At 34.4% G+C, this 23,869-nt stretch overlaps 1 protein-coding gene across 1 annotated transcript in view; it reads left to right on the top strand.

Moving 5' to 3' along the window:
* The first annotated feature begins 2,551 nt into the window (after positions 1 to 2,551).
* LOC106673251 overlaps positions 2,552 to 23,869 on the top strand; it is a 65,623-nt gene continuing 44,305 nt past the window's right edge. Inside the window, exon 1 of the mRNA XM_014405297.2 lies at positions 2,552 to 2,774. The gene's annotated coding sequence lies outside the window, so the exon portion shown is untranslated. The remainder of the gene's footprint in view (positions 2,775 to 23,869) is intronic.

Raw genomic sequence — 23,869 nt, 5'->3', positions numbered from 1 at the left:
TATTAAAAATCTAAAACAAATTATTCTGAAATCGTGAGATGCGGTCTGGTGTGATGTAGGTTTCAGAAAAACATTCTCTTTATCGTGCTAACACGACACGCAAAAATGGCACAATTACACAGAAGACAAACTTTGAGTGAGTAGAAGTACTTTGATTGAATATAAAAAATATATTTTGCATTGTATAAATTCACTTTTCCACATCCTGAATGTGTGTAACAAATGTATTTGTTAAATGTAAACAATGTTTGTAAATCCCAGGCCCTGAAGATGATCTCAATAATGATCGAAACGTTGGCACGATAAAGAAAATGTTTTTCTGAAACCTACATCACACCAGACCGCATCTCACGATTTCTGAATAATTATCGATTAACGGTCACTAATCACCACACATCTAATTTTATCTATCCGTCATTTTTTCATTTTCCTTAGCAATTTACATTTTGCTTTTTCCGTTCCTAGACAAAGACTCAATAATTAAACGTTAAAAAACGTGAAACTTTGATTAATATATTAAAATATATACAAAACAAGTTGTATTACAAGTGGGTGGAATATTTTGCCCGTCGGTGTATTGAATTATCGATGCCAAATTTTTTCCCTTTTGAAAATCCATCGGCTTTTCCAGCTATCTGTAAAATCAAGACTGTTATCTAATCATTAAGCTCTGTTACAATCTATTACCTTTCTTGGGTTTTCTTAACAATATTTCTTTTTAAATGGTTGCCCCCTTTGAGCTTAATAACTCTAGTATGGGGTAAAAGTGTGTAATTCGATAAATAAACTATGATAAATGATAAAATATAATTTTTTTGATTGGATATAGACAATAGGTCGAATTTTACTCTAAAAGGCTTTCAAATTTTTCATAAATCAGTACCGTTAACCAACCATCAAGACCTATCCACGAAGGTCTACATTGTTTTATACATACATTTATTAAAAAGTTGAACTCCTTTTATCTAACTTTAAGGTCTACGGTGTCTATTGCCTATTTGGTTTTGGTAATAGTTTTGTTTTAAAGCAGGAATGGTCGCCCCCTTTGTACTTGCTGATACCAAGCTGAAATAATGTGTACATTTATAAATAAACTATTGTAAATGATAACACTGTAATGTTTTATTAGTTACAACAGGATGATAGATGTTTATTAGAGACTGCAAAACGATATTATATATTATCCAATTGTTAACGTCTATACAGTTTATTTACAAGAAAAATGTATATATTTTATGCAAATATTTAAGGCCTTTTTTTATGTTACCAAAGTCAAATCGACTATAGACACTGTTTTTGGTGAAGGTTACTTTTTACATCGGGAATTGTCGCCCCCTTTGAACTAGTGATTCTTAGGCTGTAATAAAGTGTAAACGTATAAATAAACTATGGTAAATGATAAATTAGAAAATATAATTATTAGGTCCTACGGGGAGAGAGATATTTATAAGAAAGATTAAAACTTTTATTTAATCTTTTCCGTCCGTTTTAGGTTTTAGTCAAATAGGCTATAGACAGTTATTGCCTATTTGGTTTTGCTAAAAGTCGCTTTGTAACGCAGAAACAGTCACCCTCTTTGAACTTAGTGACTCTTGACTGTGATAAAAGTGTAAATCTGTAAATAAACTATGGTAAACGATAAAATTGAAATTTTTTTATTAATTCCAATGGCGTGGCAGATATTTACTAAAGTTTTCAAAACGTTTCGAACGAATATTAACAGTTTATTCCCACTTGCCAATAGGACAAATTGTGCTTTATGCCGTCTTGCTTTTCAGCGATCTATTAAATCATGAATGTTATCCAATTTTAAAGGTCTATACAGTTTATTTATAAGAAAAATGTTAAAGTTTTATCCATTCGTTGAGGACTTTTTTTGGTTTACCAAACCCAAATAGATATTGACACTGTTTTTGGCAAAGGTCGCTTTTTAAAACGGGAATGGTCGCCGCTTTGAACTTAGTGATTCTTAGGCTGTTATAAAGCGTAAATGTACAAATAAACTATGGTAAATGATAAATTAGAAAATATAATTATTAGNGTTTTGGGAAAAGTTTCGTTTTAAAGCACGAATGGTCGCCCCCTTTGAACTTAATGACTCTTGGCTGTGATAAAAGTGTAAATCTATAAATAAACGATGGGAAATCATATATTTTCCTTTCGAATAAAGCGATTGATCGTTATACATTTCGGCTGATCCGTCGTGAAAGATTGGCGCTCAACGAAGACATATCGTCTACCGGTCATAGACGACATGCCACCAAGAAAAAAAAAGGACGTAAAGGTCCTTAAATCAGTCCATCCCGACGACATTCGTAATTTTCAATAAAAATTGCGCTTGAAAAAATGTAATTTTTGTTTGTTAAGAGAGGTACTGGTGAAGGAGGGAAAACGTGGGCCGTACTTTAACATCGGGTGGGGGCCGGGGGTGGTTTTCGGGGGGTGAGAAATTTGGAAGGAGGGTAGGCGGGGGCCGAAGTGCGCGCAGAAAGTGCGCAGCCTTCCTTCGGGGTGGGGAGCTCAGCTAGAGAAAAGTAATAAAATTGAATTTCATATCGTGTTTGCACTTCTACCCCACCCCCTCCCCTATCAAGTGTCCCCTAGCCTGACGTCACGCATCAATCGATACTTTGTTTTGTGGATTTCAGTTGTATGTGTTGTGAACGGGAAGCAACGTTTCTTGTGGACTCCCTCTCCGTAACTCTCCCCTTTAACTTATCTCTAATATCTACCTACCCGAGGCCTCCGAAACACCATGACTTATAACATATCCCGTAAGTAATAGTTATATTTATTATATTTTACAGTCAAGTTTGTGTTAAAAAATTTTTTTTATATAATCATTGTAGCTGTTCTCGTAAGTTTTCACTTTGTATATATGTCTACGATACGCTTAGGCAATATTGTGCGTGTGTAGATATTTTTTTTTCAATTTTTCTCGTATTGTAAACAGTAAACAAAACTTGACGTTTCTTGTTATTCTTCATCGTATGGCGGAGGGAATGGACTGTCACGTCGGGCTTACTCGGCTTTTTTTTTCTTTCTTGTCGTAGTAAATACGAGAGTGAAAGCTTTCCATGCCGACCCCCGGTTTTTATTTTAAAACAACCCTTCATTGATAAAACCTTTTGTAGTAAATAGCCCACACGCTTTACTCTCCCATTCATTAACGCGTGCCCGTGATTTAATTGGAGCGCTACGCTTACCAGCCACCGGCTCACGTGGAATCTAAGGAGAAAAATTTCGAATTATAAAGAAAAAAACACTGAAGGGAGCGTAGCGGGCTTGTCACATTTTCCCTCCCTGGAGATGACGTGCAGTCGTGTCGTACGCGTCCGGCCGATCGTAAACCAAACCACAGATTTCCTTTAAAAAAAAAAAATTAAAAATATCCATGCCCGTTAACCATTAACACATTCCGTTCATTAACTTTATTTAAACAGATTTATTTTTAAAACAGTGACTCGGCCACTGGGAAAAGACTATACAGCTGGAAGGAATATACGTAGGGGAGTCGGGAGTTATTGATTTGAAGACCGTGAAATTGTAAATGTATTGTTCAGGGTTTTTCAGTAGGGGAAAGACGGTGGGTGGGTAGGGGGTGGATTTCACTCTCTCTTCTCCTCTTCCTTTCCCTTTCAGCCAAGGTTGCCACACCTGCCTTTCTCCAACATCCCTTAAAGCCAACTTTTTTTTTAATCCAACTAAACAGTGTTCAGTTCAACTCCACTAATCAGGTGTATATCATTTCTTTAGCACATCAAAATAAACAAAAAAACAGTTACATGAAATATGATTTATTTTTGTTAATTAAAGTCAAAAGTTGTGTTCAATGTTTCCATATAAACTATGTGATATTGCTATTTTATTTTATTTTTAAGTGAGAAAAAATCAGTCAAAATGAGGGTTTTTTTAAAAATGATCTTTGCAAGACCCTAAAATCCATATTTATTTGATCAAATTCATTCCAAAAACTTCACCTCCGTCCTTGATAACCTCAGTTTATCCTTTCTAAAGTTGTGCTCGCTTAATTGACATCGTGCAGGTTTAAACGCAAAAAAAAAAACAACGACAGGATCTGCAGGTGAGATTCTTAACAAAACTTGTTATTTTACAACATCCGGCCAAAAATACGCTATTTAATCAAAATATTGAATCGTTTTAACGAACCCTAATTGCACAATATCTCGGAAAGAAATACGAAAAGCAAATAAACAATAGGCCGGTGGAATTGTGACAAGTCATTAATTACAAATAACCAACGACATAATGATTCGAGCTTTGTCATCACGCGACTTGTAAACCGTGTGCGTTAGCTCGATAATGACAAAGGGGATGAAAAATTGATAACGTGGTACACAGAATGCAAACAGTTTTTTTACTGGATGACACAGGTTTTAACGACCAATTCAGATCTTAAATCACAAGATTGCAGATAGTCTGTTAATCCTGACAGAATTTTTTGTTCTAAACATGCATGCTTCGTTAAATTAGTGAAGTGCACAGTGTAGAAATTTTCTTTTCAGGTTCATTCGGAACGGTTTAAAAGTGTTGTCAAAGGTAAGTCCTTATATAAGGCAAATCAACGCAACAAGTGATGATAATAATACAAAAGGGAATCAATGAAATAAACGAAATAGCACGGGAAAAGTTCAATCTAAATGGCACTTTTTTTACATGTTAAAATGTCCAGGACTTGCGAGAAACTTTCTCCTATTGAAATTCTTAACGGCGTTGAACTTATGCAATTCCGTCCGGCACCTGTGTCACGCTGAACATTTCAAGACGTCTTGTAAGAAAGTGCCGTGCAAACGTGGTCGTAAAACTATGTCCGAAATGCCACGTCTGTCGTGACCGACCTAGCAGAAAAACATCAATCAGGCCTTGGCTTGTTTTCCGACTCGACAGCGATGTATTTCTCACTTCAGAATAAATGTAAAACCTTAAGGTTTTTTTCTCTTCACTTCTTGCCTGTGACGTGACGTTTAAAAGGATTTCTGCCTATTGTCATGCACTGGATAACCCTGTACCAAGAGAAAACAGCTTTTTTCCTTCCATCAATCGAAACATAAACTAATTATCCTTAACTTTCATTTTTTTTATGGAATGATTAGTTTTTTTCACTGAAGCATTTAAAATATAAAACATAGAATGAGCACGATTTGTTTGGTTATTAAGGATTGTTATTACAACAATTTTTTTTTGTATTAATCACTATCATTAATCTTTTCTTTTTTGGCTTCTTTTGTTCTTCTTACTTGTCATATTTTTAACTCCTTTCTATCTCGCCTTACATTAAGCTGTTTTTTACTTTACTACTGTATTTCTCGAAAAATTTATGCGATTATGCAATTTTATTAATTTTAAGTGGTAAAAGATCGTTTAAGAAGATGCCGTAGTTTTTTACAATATTGTACAATAACGACCAACTTATCAAGCTTGTATGTGTAAAGTCAGATCGATGGCACATGCAACATTGTTGATCTTTCTTAACTTGAGCTTTGGGTAAACTTTAATGAAGTGTTTATATTCACTAACACCCGGTTTATATTTGTGTACATGTAATACTCAATTTACTTTATTTTTAATTGTTTCACTTCTAAAGATTGCTTTTTTTTAAAAGATTTTTTAGCTTACTTTCTTGTTGTTACGAACGGTTGCAACCGGTTGTCTTTTTTTTATTGTGTATGTGTTGTAAATGTGTACATTTCGAATCACCCCTCGTTCTTCTCCACCAGAGAAAATCTCTACGATACTGTAAAGCAACGGAAATATTGTCGAAATTTCGTATAATAAATAGGAAGAGGGCTGCTTCAAAATATACACATTTTATATTTAAAACGGCAATTTGCTGTAATTTTTCTTAAGAAAAAAAAAGAGTAATCTACACAATTTAATAATAATTTTTTTTCTATCGGGGAAAACTTGATGTTGAAATAAAATTGTTACAAGAACGAGAAAACACTATTCCTTTCTCGGCGGTTCTTGTCTTCTATCCGGGGATCGGAGTATAAAATAAGCCGAGATTAAAGAAAGGCGGATGTAAAATTGGAAGGTGGACAGAGAGGAAAAGGGCCTCCAAGCCCTACAATATTGTAGGGCAACGCCCCTTGTAAAAATCTCCGCCTGCCTTAAAGGGATCTGATCGTTGCCAAATTTTCCTGACTGACAGTGTGAACAAATTACTTTAAATTACAGAAAAAACATCACTGAACCAATGTCGCAATTATGAAAAAAAAATCGATCAAAGCTAGAGAGAGAACGGACGTGGTAACGACTGTAATTTTTATGCTGAGAGGAGGGTGAAATTCATGCTACCACACGATAGTAATCCCTGTAATTCACGTTTACTCAAAATGTAGTTTCGTAGTTTCAGTTTATTTTTCATGTCGTTAATGATAGTGAATTTGGCGGCCTGATTGATTTTCTAAAACATGGAAATCCCTTTTAAACGCTTTTACTACGTAGAGCAGTGAAAGCGTACTGCTATTATTCCTGATTCGTGTGTATTACGTCTTCTATTTCATTCGCTGCATTACACCTCGAACGGCCCCGGTCGATTGTCATTAAAATACAATAATAATGTCTGTAAACATTTTAACAGAGTAAACGTAACTCTTGGTTCTTACATTCGTGCTAACTTTCGTTTTCAATACAATTGACGTGTTTGTATAAACGTATATTCGATTTTTACAAATATTTTACAATATGTGTGGTGACTAGTGACCGTTAATCGATTAATTATTCAGAAATCGTGAGATGCGTTCTGGCGTGATGTAGGTTTCAGAAAAACATTTTCTTTATCGTGCCAACGTTTCGAACTTTATTGAGATCATCTTCAGGGCCTGGGATTTACAAACATTGTTTACTATTTATTTATTTTACAATGTTAATAACATGAATGCAGTTTCTAATTATTTGGATTAAATTGCTATAATTTTGACTCTTCATCCTAGGCCAAATTTGAGACCCGAAAAGTCTTTTGGATAAACTCAACATCCATACCAATAGACATGAAAAAGATTTCCTATCGTTTTTAAATCTGCGCGATGTGTTCTGTTCAAAATTTCAGAAAAAAAATTGCGCAATAATTTATCATTGTGTATTTCAGTCAGAAATATTAGAAAGGGGCGGTACAATATTTATCATTCGAATACATATTTTTCAACAATAATAATTTAACATATCAGTTCATTTAAACAATAAACGCACTAGTTTAACCTGGAAAGATTTTTCGTGCGAACATATAGTACTATATTTATTTTTTTAAGCTTTATTCTACTTGATGTATTTTAATTTCGATAAGCTATTCTTTTTTTTCAGTTAAGTTTTAAGTCTACACTTATCATCTAAGCTTGTAAACATTAAGAATTTATCATACTTCAGAAATTTTTCAAGGCCATTTCGTTGTTCAACGAGAGGCTAAAAGGTGCCCATTTTTTGGGCAAAATTTGGAACAACCAACTCAAAATATATTCGGTCTACTAAACCAATCAGTTTTTGCTTTATTTTCCTTACCTTGACATACATTCGTAGCTAGGCTTTTTTTTTATTGAATCGTTATAGCCATTTTAAATTATTTTGTCCTGAAGATGACCTTAAGAGGGTTGCAACGTTTTTCGGACGAACATTTGATTTTTGATCTCTTTTATTTAACTCCACCTCTGCTCGTTTGATTTTAATTTCAATACGCATTTCAAAAATCACCACTTTTTATTGAAGAACGTCAACTTCAAAATTGTACCGTATTTCAACAATTTTTTTAAGGTCGTTCAGATGTTCACTGAGAGTCTAAAAGGTTGCCGTTTTTGGGAAATTTTTCAAAAAATCTATTCGGTCTATAACAACCAATAATTTTTATGTTCATTACCTTTTTAAAATGGTGAATCTTTATATTTATTTTAAAGATCGTTTTATCTTGATGATGACCTTAGAGGGTAGCGAACATTTTTTGAACGAACAGTTGGTTTTTTTCCTATTTTATTAAATTCTACTTTTTAATATCGACACGCATTTCGTTTACTATTTATGCAAATGGATTTGAAAGAATTACCGTATTTCAGCAATTTTTCAAGGTTTATTTATTTGTTGAAAGAGAAGACAAAAGTTGTTCCAGTACCATTTAATCAAAGTCTATTCAGTTTATTACTATCTTTTTTTTTTATTTAGCATACCACGAATTTTACTACGGATTTTTTAATAATGAAAAGTTATATTAAAAAAAATTATTTCCCCTCTCCTGTGTGTATTTCATAAATATTCCTAGCTACGATTATTTGCCTGTTATTGATCTGCAATATGAAAACAAGAATAGTTTCAATCAATTAATTAAGGTTTTTAGTTGAGATAAAAAAGTCAGTGTCACGAGCGGGATTCGAACCCACGATCTTCGGCTAGATATGCTAGATACGGCTAGATGGAAGAGTTTCAGTAATGAATAGTTCTGGAAAAAAAATGTTATTACTTTCGTTGGGAATTTTTTGTCACAGAATACACATTAAAGGCGCAAGAGAACGTCGTAAGTGATGTCGAATTGTAAGTTTATCAAAACAAGAATCACCAAAACATTGGATAAACAAATGTTAAAAATATTTGAAGCACTTATACCCAAAAGTAAAACGTAAAGTATTAACGATTCACTGTAAAAAAAAAAAAAAAATAATAATCAGCTGCAAATTGGTATGACAAGTAAAATAAAACAAAAATAGATTTTCATATTCTGTAGAAAGGACGGTTGTAGTTCTTATAAAAAAATACATTTTTTCGACTGAACCAAGATTCTTAAAAATTATGAATTGTAATTATATTTAATTCTGCGAATAAAAATTTAGGTCATTTTCAATTAGTGGTTTAGACGATAAATATAATCGTTATAATAAAGACAAATCATCAATAATAATAACATGTCATAACCGTAATCGTATAAAAATAAAAATGACCTTTCTACTAAGTAGCCTAATTTAAAATTATCGTTGAAATTAATGTAAATCATTCCGTGATAGGGGTTAAGCGAGGGTTTAAAATAATCGATAAGCCGAGAATTACGTTTTAAATTTTCAAGCGTTTTACTTGATCGGTTCCCGGAATAGGGACATTAATATAGCAGGACCACATTGGACTTAAACCATTGTAGCGAGCATTTCATATTATTAACTTAAAGGAAAATATTGTTTCAAAAACATCTTGGCACTGTGAGTTTATTCAATAATTTTATTGATCAATTGTTTAATTGTGAGAAGAAACTGTAAATTGGCCGTTGTTATCAATCCTACTCTGTTGCTTGGTGGATTTGTCAGGCTAAGAAATTGTTTAAAATCCCAGGATTAAAAAAACAAGACGATTCTCTTTCTCTTTGTTAAAAAAAAGTTTAAAAAATCAACTGACTGGATTAATATTTTTGTTTCACATCATGATTAGGGCTTTTCCATTCAGTTTCATTATCATGCAACATTTTTCCAATAACGTCACGTATTGAGCGTGCTGATATCAGAAAGAGAGCAATGAAAAATATCTGACAATTTCATTTCGTATCGTTGCAAATATTTTTTTTCACTCGCACAGTTTTTAACACTTCTCTTTTCAAACCCCGAAGAATATCGAGTACTCTGGAATAGATTGAATGCTAACCAGACTGTTATGTTTTATTTATTATGTTTTGTATTTTTTTTGGTGATATTTCATCCACAATATACGAAGCCATGAGGTACAGAGGTAAAGAAACTAGAGTGTCGGTTACCGTTGAATCGTATAACTTATAAATTGGCTGGAGAAACATTGAAAGAAATTGGAAGGATTAAAACACGAGAAAAACAGGATTATTGAGAGCTGGCGATGACGAAGAAAAGCGAAAAAATTAATTGTATACAATTTCAACTAATTATTAAAATGTTAACAATTAATAGGTTAATGAAATAACACATTTAAAATATTTACCGTTTGATTATTAATACGTTAGGTTAGGGAAATAAAAAATAAACAGTTTCGTAGTTTAAATTGTAAACCATTTTTGCCCAATCATCGCCCAACGGATGAATAACCATTAAATAAATAATTTATCCATAGATATATTACGAAATAGGTCACAATCGGTTCACTTTGTTTTATAGTTAATCCATGGTACAGGATGTGCATGTTTTATTTATTTATTTTTATTTTTTATTTTTAACGACAGTTCGCAACATCAGAGATCATATTATAAACCCTCGTGGTGCCGGTGTTTTTGAAAAAAGCACGTTTCTAAGTATGTCGAATGCAGGGCCGCTGGATTCGAACCCGGGACCTTTACCTTACAGTGATGAGCGCCGTGTCAACGCCTAAACCGTTGCGGCTCCCGACGCCCCGCATGTTGTTGTTTTAACTTCAGTTACTTAAGATAAAAGAAAGGTGGTAATTATTTAGTGAAAAGCGATATTGCTCAATCTTTCCAGGCGGTTGATAAAGTACAACGTGTATTTCGACGTTAGAAGAACAATAAATAAAATAAAATACCACTGACATCCAGCGCGTTAAAGTACAAAAAAAATCGATTTTACGCCATCAAATTACTAGAATTATTCGGCCAGCTGAGAAAACAGCCGAAGCGTAAAGCACATTTATTCCGATTTAAACATGAGGAGAGAAAAAAGGACGGCCAATCGGAGATATGAAAAAAAAAAAATGTACAATAGGAAAAACGAACCCTTATTGGAACAGGGCGGCAACATCTGCCAGAAATACGGCTATATTTACCCCCTGGTATTTCTTTGGTCTCGGTTGAAATTGTATTTTATTTTATAATTTTTTTTTTTTTTAAGGAAAAGGTTGAGGAGTGAAAGAAAACTTGCCGCCGCGATGAATGAAAATCACGTGGCAACTCTATCTATGCAGGTGGGGCGGGTGATGTGTTTACGTAGTACTACAATTGTGGGACGAGGCAATGAACCCTCTGTGACCATTTCTGGGGTCAGGTCTCACCGCAGGCACAACCGGCAGACAACAGCCGACGGCCGGCAGAAACCACCCTCACACCTGCCTCTTAAAACCACCCCTCCGAACGGCCTTGATCCCGGGGCACTTGCGAACGCTCTTTTCCGCCGAGTTTTTGATTCGTCGACCTGCTGATTGTAATGTCACGTGGGACGGAAATAAAGGACAAGAAATTGGCCTGTTCCCCTATACAAAATTAATTAGCAATCAATTAAAATTAGAATCAGTTCCGATACGTTTTTCTCGGTTCCCTCACGCGATATCCGCCGAACTAATATTTAAAAAGGTAACGACCCTAACTAAGGTATAGCGAGTTAAAGAATTCTTATAAATATAGTCCACTCTTGGGTTTTCTTTCATCGTGAAAACAAAATTAAAACAGGCTTGTTTATAAGATATTTAACCTTTTAATTATTCAGTTAAAGACTGCCCTTGTTCAACTTTTCACGAATAATTCAGAGAGTTCGTGAAAAACCCAATTAATTGGATTAATTATCGTTAAACACGAATTCGATCTTTGTTTTGAAAAAAAATTACACTAATTTCGAAAAACGCCGGTGTAGTGAGTTCGTAAGAAACTTAGGACTAAAACGTACCCAGAAAGAACATCTATTATTGATCATCCCCCCTTTTCCCCTACCAGACGCAAGTCAATCACAAAAATATTATACACAGACACAACATTCCAATTATAACTCTTTCCACCAAAACTTTGATCAACAGAAAAAATATCGAGGTTTAAAGAATAAACGAAACAACGTGGAAATATATCGTTGAATTAACTAAAATTGCTTTAAATTGAACGAACCGAACTTTAATTTATTTTTAAGAGCTTAAGTGATAGTCAATATTTCAACTAAAAAGAACGATATTTATGAGCACTCGGAATGCCAAGTAAATTAAAATGAATTCGCCTTCCTAACAGTGGCGGATCCAAGGGGGGTGTAAAAGGGGAATTACCCCCCCCCACCGCCACCACCACTGGAGCAAAGTGAAGATGTTATCTGTTATATGTAATATGTCTTAGTTTAGCCTTAATTAAGCGAAGAGTCTTATATTTCAAGATTATAAAACCTTGATCTGTTACCTCTGTTAAACCTTCCCTAAATTAAATCAGTTTCCTCTTAACTTGTCACGCATTGGCTTTTAAATCTAGCGCTCTCTATTGGCCGCATTTTTGATCGCATTGCAATGAAATTTGGCAGGGTGGCAAAGAATCCTATAAGGACGGTTGGGATTGTTTTTCGGCCAAACCGACTCTGGGTCGCAGAGTTATAGGCGATGAAACTGAAAAATTCAATCAAAATTTTTGCTGTAACTTTTAAGCCCGGTTTAGCTTAAATCCAAGCAGTATTTTAAAAGTTGTCATAATTTGAAAAAATCCCGTTTTTAATCAGGATTTTTTTTCTCAAATATGGCCCTTTCAGACCTAATTGCTTTCCTTTAAAAGATCAAATTAATTTCTTTTTTATAATAAAATGGAACCGTAGGCGTTTCTTAATTTTTTGTTACGAAATATGCCAAGATTTCTCTTAAATTAACAGAGAAATCGCGGTAGAAAGCCAAAGTCCTTAAAATTGCGTTTATTATTTAAAAAATATGGTGTATTACGTCTTTTTCTGTAAATCTCACATTGTTACCGAAAAGTAATAGTAGTAATACCGAAATAGCGCAACAAAATAATTAATTAAATAGCTTAAATAAAATTTCATATTAGGTAGTTAACTAGTAAACCATTATTTTATTGTCATTATTTTCAGTGGTCTAGGAAAAAATGGCCCGAATCTAATTTTATTTAACGCCAGCTGTTAATAAGAAACAAAAACATTTGATTAATTTTTTTATCGAATTGCAATACGTTTATGATGTTACGTTTTGTATAAAATAAATAATAATATATACCCATTGTTTTCAAATTATTCTATAATTTTTAAATTAGCAAATTTTTAGCACCGCTGGATTGATTCCGCAAAAGAAAAAAGTCTACCTGTCACTCCTTGCTTCCGTGAGGGTTTTTTTTGTTCGTTTATATTTTGTGCTAAAAAATTACATTGCAGACCATGATTTTTTTCGTGATTAGGCATGTCCTGTTGGTGCTTTTCTGGTTTCTGCCTCTAATCTTCTTATCCGATTTCTCGATGTTATAACCACTAAGTTGGCAATAGATTTTTTTGTATTCGTTAATGTTGATTAAAAACATTTACATTGCAGATTGACGGAAAAACATTTTGGAAATATCTCAAAATTGTGTTCCTTTTTGAAATTAAAGTATTGAAACTTTTAAATCAACTTTTTTTTTCAATTTTCCCTTTGAGGGAGGAGAAAGTATTGCGTTGTGGCGAAAAACGATGAGTAGTTTTCTCCAGATTTGCATGTTTTTATTTCCACTGTGCCTGTGACAAAAAAAATGAAATTTTTACCCCCCTCCCCTCTGATGACCAACCTGGATCGGCTCATGCTTCCTACAACATTTATGTTTATAAAAACTAGATTCATTCTAATTCCATTAAATATCAAACAATTTAATAAACGAGGCTTACATGAATAAATTTTGTTTTTGTTTGGAGGATAACAATAAAAGATTCAAAAGCATTGAATGTCCTTCGGAGAATGTGAAACGAAAGTAGGGCCATGGTTAAAGATTGTCCTTACACGCCTGACACAAAAAATTGAATGTGTTATCAGGGCACAACTAAATTCCGATCGAATTTTGCGTTTATGAAAAACAGATTTATTCTAATTTCAAATAACTATCCACTTACAACAAGAGATAAACACAGACACCAATGCGAAGAGGTCTCTCGGGGGCCCCCTGGCATAAAGACGGTACTCGGGCGGATCAATTGTTCAGGTTCTTAAAGGAAAATGTCCTCACATATGTGTTTTTATATCTGTACTAGAAACTAGATAAAAATCATAGTAAAATAGTACTGATAGTTTCATGTACGTAACGTGTGTTGGCAGTGAACGTATTTATTGGCGTGAATGTATAGTGTAAGAGGGCTGGTGGCGGAATATTGAATACCCATCGACCCTCAATTAGGTTAGTTATAACAGGTACAAAGAGTGATGGAAATATCGAGTACCCCACTATCCTAATTGAATGAAAGGTATTTAAATAGGAAAGAATGTATTTAAGAGTGAGTGAGAGTGTGAATGGGTTTGGATCGAGGAACTGCATGCGTTGGGTGGTGAATTGACCTAGTTGTTGACAGTACCCGGAGACCAACCACGGTCAAAAGTTGAAGCAACACATTTCGTGTTTTCTTTGGGCGCTCGAGAATCCCCTCGAAATGAAAGCTCAAAACTCCTAAATGGTGAAGCCAGAGGACGTAGCTGCCATGGGGAATAAAGCCACACTCCTCTGGGTAGGTTTTCAAAAGTTGGGTGCTACCAAAAGGTTCACTCGTTAGTCAGTAGTTCAATTGAATTACTCTACTCAGTTGGTCAAGAGTCAGTTACACTTTAGAGTTTAAAGTTAGTCATTGATCGGTGCCCAGTGATGAGTGGAAGTTTGATTTTCAATGTGATCGTTGTTGGTTTTAAAAATGGAAACGAGAGGGTTAGACTTTGTGAACCCTTTTCAGTGGGAGTGTCTGGCTTCGGCTTAGACAGTTCCTTTGTGGATTTTAAGAAGATAATAAACGTTGTTATGAAATGTGAAAGCTGAATTACTTTTTTTTAATCGTCATAATGACGGATCCGGAAGAAAGGCCAATCGTGACTATGAGATATCCATCTCTCTCTCTCTCTCTCTCTCTCTCTCTCTCTCTCTCTCTCNCTCACCCTCTCCCTTACTACTTCCCTACTTACACGTCGGACACTATTCACTGTCTTCGCTAGGGATTGTAAGTTTAGATATGAAGTAGGGAGCTTGGTCAATTGTCTAAAGGATTTTGGACTCGAGTAACTGGAATCTTTGGAATCCCACAGTTCCATACATCCAGATTGGTTGTAAGAGTAGTTTATCTATTCAGTTATGACTTTTAAGATTTTTAGTTACAAGGGTTTTGTCGATGTAAACTCCAAAATAGTGGATAAATAAAAGGTCAATCACAGCAAGTTGCATAGTCTTTTTAACATCCCTCCTTTATAACGACCACCTTTTAACAGACAATGTTTGCATTCCATCGCAAAAAATATAGAAATTAAATACATTTTAAACCATCTATAATGAAACCCTTCTATACTGGTCACAGAAACTACCATCAGCCCCCATCAGAAAAATTCACCCCTCTAGAACGGACATAAACAGTAAATATGAAACGTCAATAATTTATATATGGACATATATTTATATACCTCAATCTACGACATATATATGCATCTCAGACTTGATTTTTCTCCTAGTTAATGGTTGACTAATATAGACTAAAATTTAAATGAACTTAACCTTCAGAATAGAACAAATATTGACACGAAATGTCACCTTTTTCGTGTTTGTTGGGCGTTCAATCAGATTATCAGCGCCAAGAACGGTTTCGGTTTCATTAAGGAACGATTTTTCGTCATAAGTGACAATCGGATTCATAAAAAACTCGTTATGGCGGGAAGGATAGCGCTTCACCTCACTTCATGGTGATTTCATTCGAATTTTTTCCTTTTCACCTGTCTCATATGAGATATACATTGAAATTGGCGAACCACCTACCTGATCCATGTTGCTAGTTCCGTAACCGTCTGGCGCGGAGTGGATTTAAACCTGAACCCTTGTTTGCATGCAAACCTTCAGCAGAGTGACAGACATTCTCATAAAATCACACGGAATCCACGGGTTTCAGTCTATTTTAAAAAGGACAGGATTATTATCCCAAAGAGTACCCTAATAGTGAAGTTTATTTAAAAAAAAATATGCAATTCAATATAAAGGTCTTAAGTGAAGTAGAAAGTTGAAAGTTCGCCATTTTTCTCCCATAATGAAGATTCTTCTTGCATTTTTATGTTACATGTAGATTTGAGATATATAAAGCTGACAAAAATCTCCCTACTTTTTTCCCAGTAAGTAATCTCTATTTAAAGAACAAACCATTCAATCCTTCTAGAAAAGTAGATAACATGGTATTTTGTCCTTTTAAATAAATCATTTTTCAGTGTGGGCTACAGTTGAATGTATTATTGAACTATAGCGGTCTCCAAAATGGAGTTTTTGTTGCGCTTTTAGTCTGAATCTGTTCGTTTCTCCATCCATTGGGCAATATTGTCTTCTAGATTTTACAAAACAATGGATTATAACGTTTTCCTTATTTTATATAAAAAATACTCAAATCAGTAAAAATTTATTTAAAGTTTTAGCTTTATCACTTCCTATACCCTCGTGTCAACGTCTATTCATTGAGAGCCACTTGATTAAAATTTTGATTTTAAGACATTTTATAAAAGAGAATATGTTAGTTACACGAAGTAGTGATTATATATGTCCCTTTTCGATGGTGATGTTTTGACAGTAGCTGAGTCATCTATTCCTCTAAATAATTATGAGGCATGTCGTGCAGATATGACTGACAGTATGATCTGACCAAAGCTGTTTTTCAGGAAGAATAAGTCCCCGAGAGGAAAGTTGACCCTTGGATAAATGCCAATCCTAATTATTATCGTCTGAATGAGAAACAGCCTTTCCTGAGCTCAGACTGGAGATATGACTGATATAAAGACCTGCCCAGAGCTGGTTGTTAAGAAGTAGTCACGTGATTAAAGTTTATGAACAAATTATATCATTATTTGGATGATTGGCGGTAGTCACTCGTCGTCAAGCGAATGTCTTACTATAAACTAACAAACTTGAGACATTAGAACGGTCCCAAGCAAAAGCCTCCCTCAGAATTATGAGAATTATCTTCACAGTAGGCAAGATAACAGGAAGGACTCTTCTTAAAATACGAAGAGCAACCCTTCCTGAATCAAGACTTGAAGGTATGACGGAAAAAGGAACAATCCAGAGCTGGTTTTCAGGAAAGAGGTGTCTCGACCTCGAAACCTGGATTTCTCTTCATTGGGACATGGATTCTCATACTCGGGAAGATGCATACGACTATAACTAACACATTTGCAAAACGGTCCACAAGAGCTCGCAAAAGTATTCCAAAGTATTATCTCCGTAGTTACGTTGAAATGGCGGTAATCTACTGAAAATCCAAGCGGTGAAACCTACCCTTCCTGAGCCAAAACCTGACGGTATGGCTACCCCGAACTGGTTTTCAGGAAAGAAGAATAGCTTGCGGAAGCATCTCCAAGAATTATCGTCTCACTAGCCTGGTTGAAATATGTGGGCGTCTTAAGAAATGCCCCAGTGAACAGTGAACGTCTGAGCAACCAGCTGTTTGACTGATGAACCGTGAGTTGTTCAGGAATGAGTTCCAGAAGTATCCATAAGAATTATCGTTTCAGTGGGATTTTCAGAAGATGAACACATACTTTACCTTTGAAAGATATGCTTTTGCGAGCTCTGATGGCAAGGCTGTCAGATAAAAGTAGGTATTTGCTAAAGGATTAGCAGTGATGTTTATAACATTCTAATCAGGAGATCACTGATCTTTAACTTTCCTGTCGAGTCACTTCCTTCTTTCATACCATCTTTGTAAAGTCTTTTTTCACTCGTACTTTTAAATCTTGGTTCGGGATGGACGGTTGCTTTTCAGTTAACCCCTTCTACAGCAAAAAGTCAGTAATTCACCCGTGTAAGTAGAAATACGAAGGAAAGAGGGAGTTTCTAATGCCAGTTCATTGATTTTAGAGACGGCGACATACCTCTAAAATCAATTAACTATCATTCGAACTCCCTCTTTCCTTTTTATTACGACTTATGTCGACAGACTATTGACTTTTTATGGTGTTCCTGGAGAAGTACTAAGGTACAAATCTCTCGTTAATGTTTTCACGAATAAGACATTGAAAAAAAGACACACCTTTTCACTGTACAATTTCCCATCATTGACGGGATCGCAAGGTGAAGTTTCGGCCATAACTTCTCGTGACCATAAACGTAATGGAGCGCCCTAAATAAACAATGCCTTTTGCAGTTGTGCACACTAGAAACGGTTTCAGCCCCGATGAGGTATGTTGACAAACCACGAAAGGGGCAGATCTTTTTTTCTTTCGTTTTTACGCATGTGAAAATAACAACGCGTTGAACGAAATATTGAATTAACAGCTGTGAGCTGTCTGGTTGGGGGAGCGAGGGTGAACGGATCCCTCTCTTCAGAAGCATTGTAACTTTTTTTTTACCTTTTTACATATAAATTCTTTCTTTTATTGCTTATTTTATTCCCATTCGATTTGTTCCCAATATATAACACCAATAAAAACGATCTTAATCAAAATTTTCCAATATCCAGTGAGAGCACATTTGATAATACTTGAAACTAGATGAAAATCCGTCGTAAAAGGTCAATCCAACAAGGTTTCAGAATTGTGGACATTATCACCTCTCCTCTAGGGAACGAATAGTATTGCTTTGGTGCATGACTATATGCACTGCTTTAGCGATAGTACCCGTGCATGCTTTATAAACTTATAGGCTTCCTGCCTACTCCTTGCTACAGTGTCATGAAATCCTATCTAACCATACGCTGTGTAGTCAAACAGAATCAAGCCTGCGTCTCACATGGGAGCATTCTTGGTCCTATCCTTTAAGTCATTTATACTGATGACCTAACTTAACACCACCATCACCAACTACGCGGACGATACCGTAATTTTGTCCTCTAACTCAAATCCAATCCAAGTTACCTCCAACATCCAAGAACACCTTGACATTATCGAAGACAGGTGCAAAAAGTTAAGGACAGGACTGAATGAAGGAAAGTGTACTACACGTTGAAAAACAGTTTTGCCCACCACTGTACATCAACAACAAAGAGATTCCGACTTCCATTCAAGTCAATTACTAAACATTTTTTTGGCCTTGTGCAACCACACATCAGTCATGCCGTCAATCTAGGAATACTTAGACTACAGACTGACGTAGAATCCCCACACAAGGCTTAAGAAATAATTTAACAGAAGACCTGGACAACAAGAAGACTTCTAGGACAATACATTAACTAAACTAACTTATGAAAAACTTTACTGCACCTCTTTAGACATAGGGAGTGGAACTGTAGGGTTCCGCCAAGCCATCCAACATCCAACGCATTCAATCATTCAAAAGTTCTCAGACAAAGTCAAAGCTCGTTACTGAGTCACTAACCTCACTATCCACAACCACCTCAATGTTCCTTTTATCAACGAAATGATCGATTCCCAACTCCAAAGGTTTCACGCCCAACCTCCGGATCCATTCTAACCCGAGACCCAACCCCCCAACCATTCTTCTCGAGATCTTTCGCCCCTTAATCCATGTGAGTGCCATCATGGGCTTCTCATAGCGTGTGTCCTTGGGTGCAACGCTGGCATTAGTGTTTGTGCTGTGACCGTGCGAAAAAAACTTTTGTGAGTACGTTGGTAATATGTACGAATATGTATAGAGTACAGATAAAATAAATGAAAAATTGAATGTTACTTTTGTTACTCCTTGGCTTACCTCAAAAGGACATTATTACTTTTTTATACATATTTCAACAGTTTTTCTCTTTCTTTCTCTCCTAAACAGCAATAAAATATTTTTTTTTAATGCTCATATTTTAATTTTTTTATGGTTTATAGATACTATTAAGGATAAACAATTTAAATGGTTATTTTCTGTTCTTTTTGAGAATTTTTCTTGTGTTTTGCTTTGATGTAAATTCTAATAGCATTTCAGCTTAACTGGGATTTAGTGTTTTGAAACCTTTGATGGACACATCCTGTTATCGCTTGAAAACATTTTAAGGTTAGATTATTTTTATATGCATACAGAAAAAAAAGATTTCTAAGCGTTATTTTTATTTTTTCTCCGTTTGATATAAATAGGTTTATTTGCGATCTTTTGAACCCTATTATTTTACTTTTTCAGAAATCGTGAGAGGCGTTCTGGTGTGATGTAGGTTTCAGAAAAACCTTTTTTTTATCGTGCCAACGTTTCGATCTTTATTGAGATCATCTTCAGGGCCTGGGATTTACAAACATTGTTTACATTTAACAAATACATTTAGGATGTGTATTTGTTAAATGTAAACTACGTTTGCAAATCCCAGGCTGAAGATGATCTCAATAAAGATCGAAACGTTGGCACGATAAAGAAAATGTTTTTCTGAAACCTACATCACACCAGACCGTATCTCACGATTTCTGAATAATTATGGATTAACGGTCACTAATCAACACACATTTCTATTATTTTACATTCTATCTTTGGATTTTTTTCCCCTTTAATAAGTTGTTTAGGGAATAAGTCACTGGGACCAAAGGACCTATTGTGAATTTATCGATTTGATTTCAAACAACGCAGATTCGGTACATTTATTGTTCAATCTCCTTAGCCGCATAACCGGTTACGGTTGGGTTGTAGAAAAACGAGCTGTGTCGTTTAAGTACACTTTTACCCTGGGATGTCACAGTCAATTATTTCTATCGCTTGTAGGAACGTTACTCTCTTTTGGTTATTCCAGTTTATTCTTTTCTTAATGATTTGTTTTATGCTGTAATTTATCATCTTTGGGGGGGGATATATGAAACAATGCCGGGACAAAATAGAATTGGATGGGTCTTGAAAGGCCATCTACGATGATGTTCCTCATGAATCCACTCCCAGGCCAATCAACACCTGGCGTTTTTTTGGTAGTTCTACCGCACGACAAAAGATTATCACTTCGTAAATTGTTCCAACAGCAATATATTTACAAACATTTTCCAACATTTTGCATTAGAATTTTTTTCTTTATTTAAAAAAACCTTGGGTCGTCTACCCCGCCGCTCGCTTTTTCTTCATCGGGTGTCCTTGTGACCAGATGTGACAACACAAAGCCAAAATAATACAACAACAAGGGAATATCAAATTTATTATCATTTATTTAATAATCATTTTATTTTAATGTTAAAATAGCAGAGAAGCTGTCACGTATCAAGAGCACTGTCGATAGGTGGCCCTCGGAGGATCTTCACCCGATAAGCCATGCGAGGTTGACACAACTTACTTTTGGGCGAAACCCGCGTATGTGCATTGGCCTACACTTTGTTAACAAGAATTCTTATAAAAAAACTTCTAATTTATTCAATTTCAAAACCCCAGAGTAGCTCTTTTCAGGCATTTGTTTAAATAGCCAGACCACCTCTCAACTGGTTCACTTCTTGCAGATATCTATCCCTCCTAAGCAAAAACATTCTTTTTCGACAATCGATGATGAACATTAGACACACACGAGGGTGTATTTATATTCCACGTTCCATAAACTAGTCTGTGATACCAAATCATTGCAGCACTAAAAGACTTTGCCTCAACTACGCTTACGTGAACAAGTCCCTATTTATTCTGCTTACTTGAACTTAAATAATGTTGTTATTGTTAGAGTTTTATTACCGTTATTTATTTACTTATTGCATAATTAAACACAGGTTTAGATTTAGGGTTCCGGGCTGTTTTCCTTTTCTTAGTTAGAAAATTTTAGATAACATAAATATACAGAAAAGAAAATCACGAAAATTTAAGTGTGCAATGGGAAACCAGGAAGGGAAGACTTTTTGTTTTAAGTTTTAAAACGAAAATATTGTTCCTTCGAAAACCGACCGACGGTCTCGCCTGAAGGAAAGATCGTTGGGAGGTAATTTTATCCCATTTATTTGAGGTCTCTTAGATTTATAAATTCGATTAACTTAAACCGTTTGTACGCCGGTATGGGGTTTCCTCAGGTACGGCCGCGTGGTGGAATGGGGGGAAAAAGTGTATTTTATTTTTTGAATTACTTATCGCTATAGACCGAATTTTTATGCAGTTGCATATTTTGTTTGCCATCACATGCGACCGAGGAAATCAATTTTCTATCCGAATCATGTACCTAGGAAGCAGTAGGTTAAATCTTATAGAGCATATTTGAAGAATATCGCATAAAATTCCATATTTGAACAATACAGCTATTTGGAGGATTTTTTATCGTAAAATCGCATATATAAGCACAATAGATCTATTTAGGTCGAGATGCTGTCTTAAATTCAATTCTCACAAATTTTAAGTGAAATGCACAATTTCACGGAAGACAATTTAGAGAAGTGCTTGTTTATTAACAATAATTATACTCCATTAGAATAAAATATACCATTTAATTATGTAAGTGAGAAAATATTTTTGTTCGACATAAATAAACTCCAAATAGTTGTATAATTATTTTTTGTTTTAAAGAGTTTTAATACCTTGTTTCGTTTAACTATCAATGTTTCTGTTTAAACCATTTACGTTTTAGTGGTCAATTGATCATGTTTCTTCTTTCAATTAATTATTCTTTTTTTGTTTCAAATTAATCTTTTCTTAAATTTCTTTAACCATTTTAATTTCACATTCACCTTTCAATTTCAAATTAACCTTTTTTTATTTTCAAATTAATCTTTTTAACCTCAAATTATCTTTTTAATTCAAAATAACCCTTTCTTTGAAGCAATAAACAATTTAAAAAGTGAAATTTCAATAATTATAATTAAATCCATTATGTTTAGTGGTATAATTAACCAAATTACTTCTTTCAATGAATTTTTTTAATGTAAAGTCTTCGTAGAGATGAAAAAGTTAGTCCCGAGCGGGATTCGAACCCACGACCTTCGGCTAAATACGCCGCTGCTCTACCACTCGAGCTATCGTGACTTCGATCCTCTCAGACACCAACTCTCCATCTCAACCTACCTTTCGAATTTTCCCTCCTTTTCGCTATTTTTCAATTCAGATTCTAAATGAATTTAAAACCCCTTCTTAGGTCTTATATTCAATATCCTTACAAGTTTTAAGTGACCATTGGCAAAATTTCACAGAAGACAATTTAAAGAAGTGCTTGTTTATTATCATTAATTATACCCAATTAGTATAAAATATTTAATTTAATTAAGTAAGTGAGAAAATATTTTTGTTGAATGTAAATAAACTCTAAATACTTGTGAATTTTAATTATTTTTCGTTTTAAAGAGTTATAATATCTATTTCGCTTAATTATCTATATTTCTTTTTAAACTTACTATGGTAGTAAAAAAATGGTTTACTGCATATCATTGCATGTTTTAAGGTATTAATACTTCATATTATTGCATATTTCAGGGCTTTCAACTGCATATTTTATGGGATATTTTGAAAATTTTTACTGCATAAAAATCCATTCTCTACGTATTGCATTCGTTGTTTACAAGAGTAAAAATTTGAGAGAGAGAGAGATAGATAGAATTAAAGCGAAAGAGAGAGAGTGTGAGAGAGAGATAGAGTTAACGCGAGAGAGAGAGAGAGAGAGAGAGAGAGAGAGAGAGAGAGAGTTAAAACGAGAGAGAGAGAGAGAGAGTGAGAGAGAGGGAATGAACGTGAGTGTGTTTGTGATTGTAAATAAACAAGTAAGAAGTAAATAGTTTTTGACATATAGGGTCGCAATAAGCTTACTTTCCCAGGATTTTAAGATTTTTTTAACGTAAAATCGCATATATCCCGCGAAATGTTTAAAATATTATATTGGTTTTCGGGGGAAGCATAAAAAATAACAAGTTGACGAAAAGTCGGTTTAATTCGAATAAATTTGAAACAGGCCGCAATGACAGGAAGAGAAGATTCTAAAAGAATAAAAAAAACCTTCTTAAGTCTTATATTCTATATTCTCACAAATTTTAAGTGACCGTAGGCCCAATTTCATGGAAGACAATTTAGAGAACTACTTGTTTATTAACATTAATTATACTCAATTAGTATAAAATATATAATTTAATTATGTAAGTGAGAAAATATTTTTATTGAATGTAAATAAACTCTAAATACTTGTGAATTTTAATTATTTGTAGTTTTAATATCTATTTCGTTTAAGTATCTATATTT

The sequence above is a fragment of the Cimex lectularius genome, unplaced genomic scaffold, assembly GCF_000648675.2.
Source record: "Cimex lectularius strain Harlan isolate CLEC.00 unplaced genomic scaffold, Clec_2.1 scaffold284, whole genome shotgun sequence".
Lineage (NCBI taxonomy): Eukaryota > Metazoa > Arthropoda > Insecta > Hemiptera > Cimicidae > Cimex > Cimex lectularius.
The sequence above is the reverse complement of the archived record's forward strand: the minus strand, read 5'-3'. Positions and strand labels throughout refer to the sequence as shown.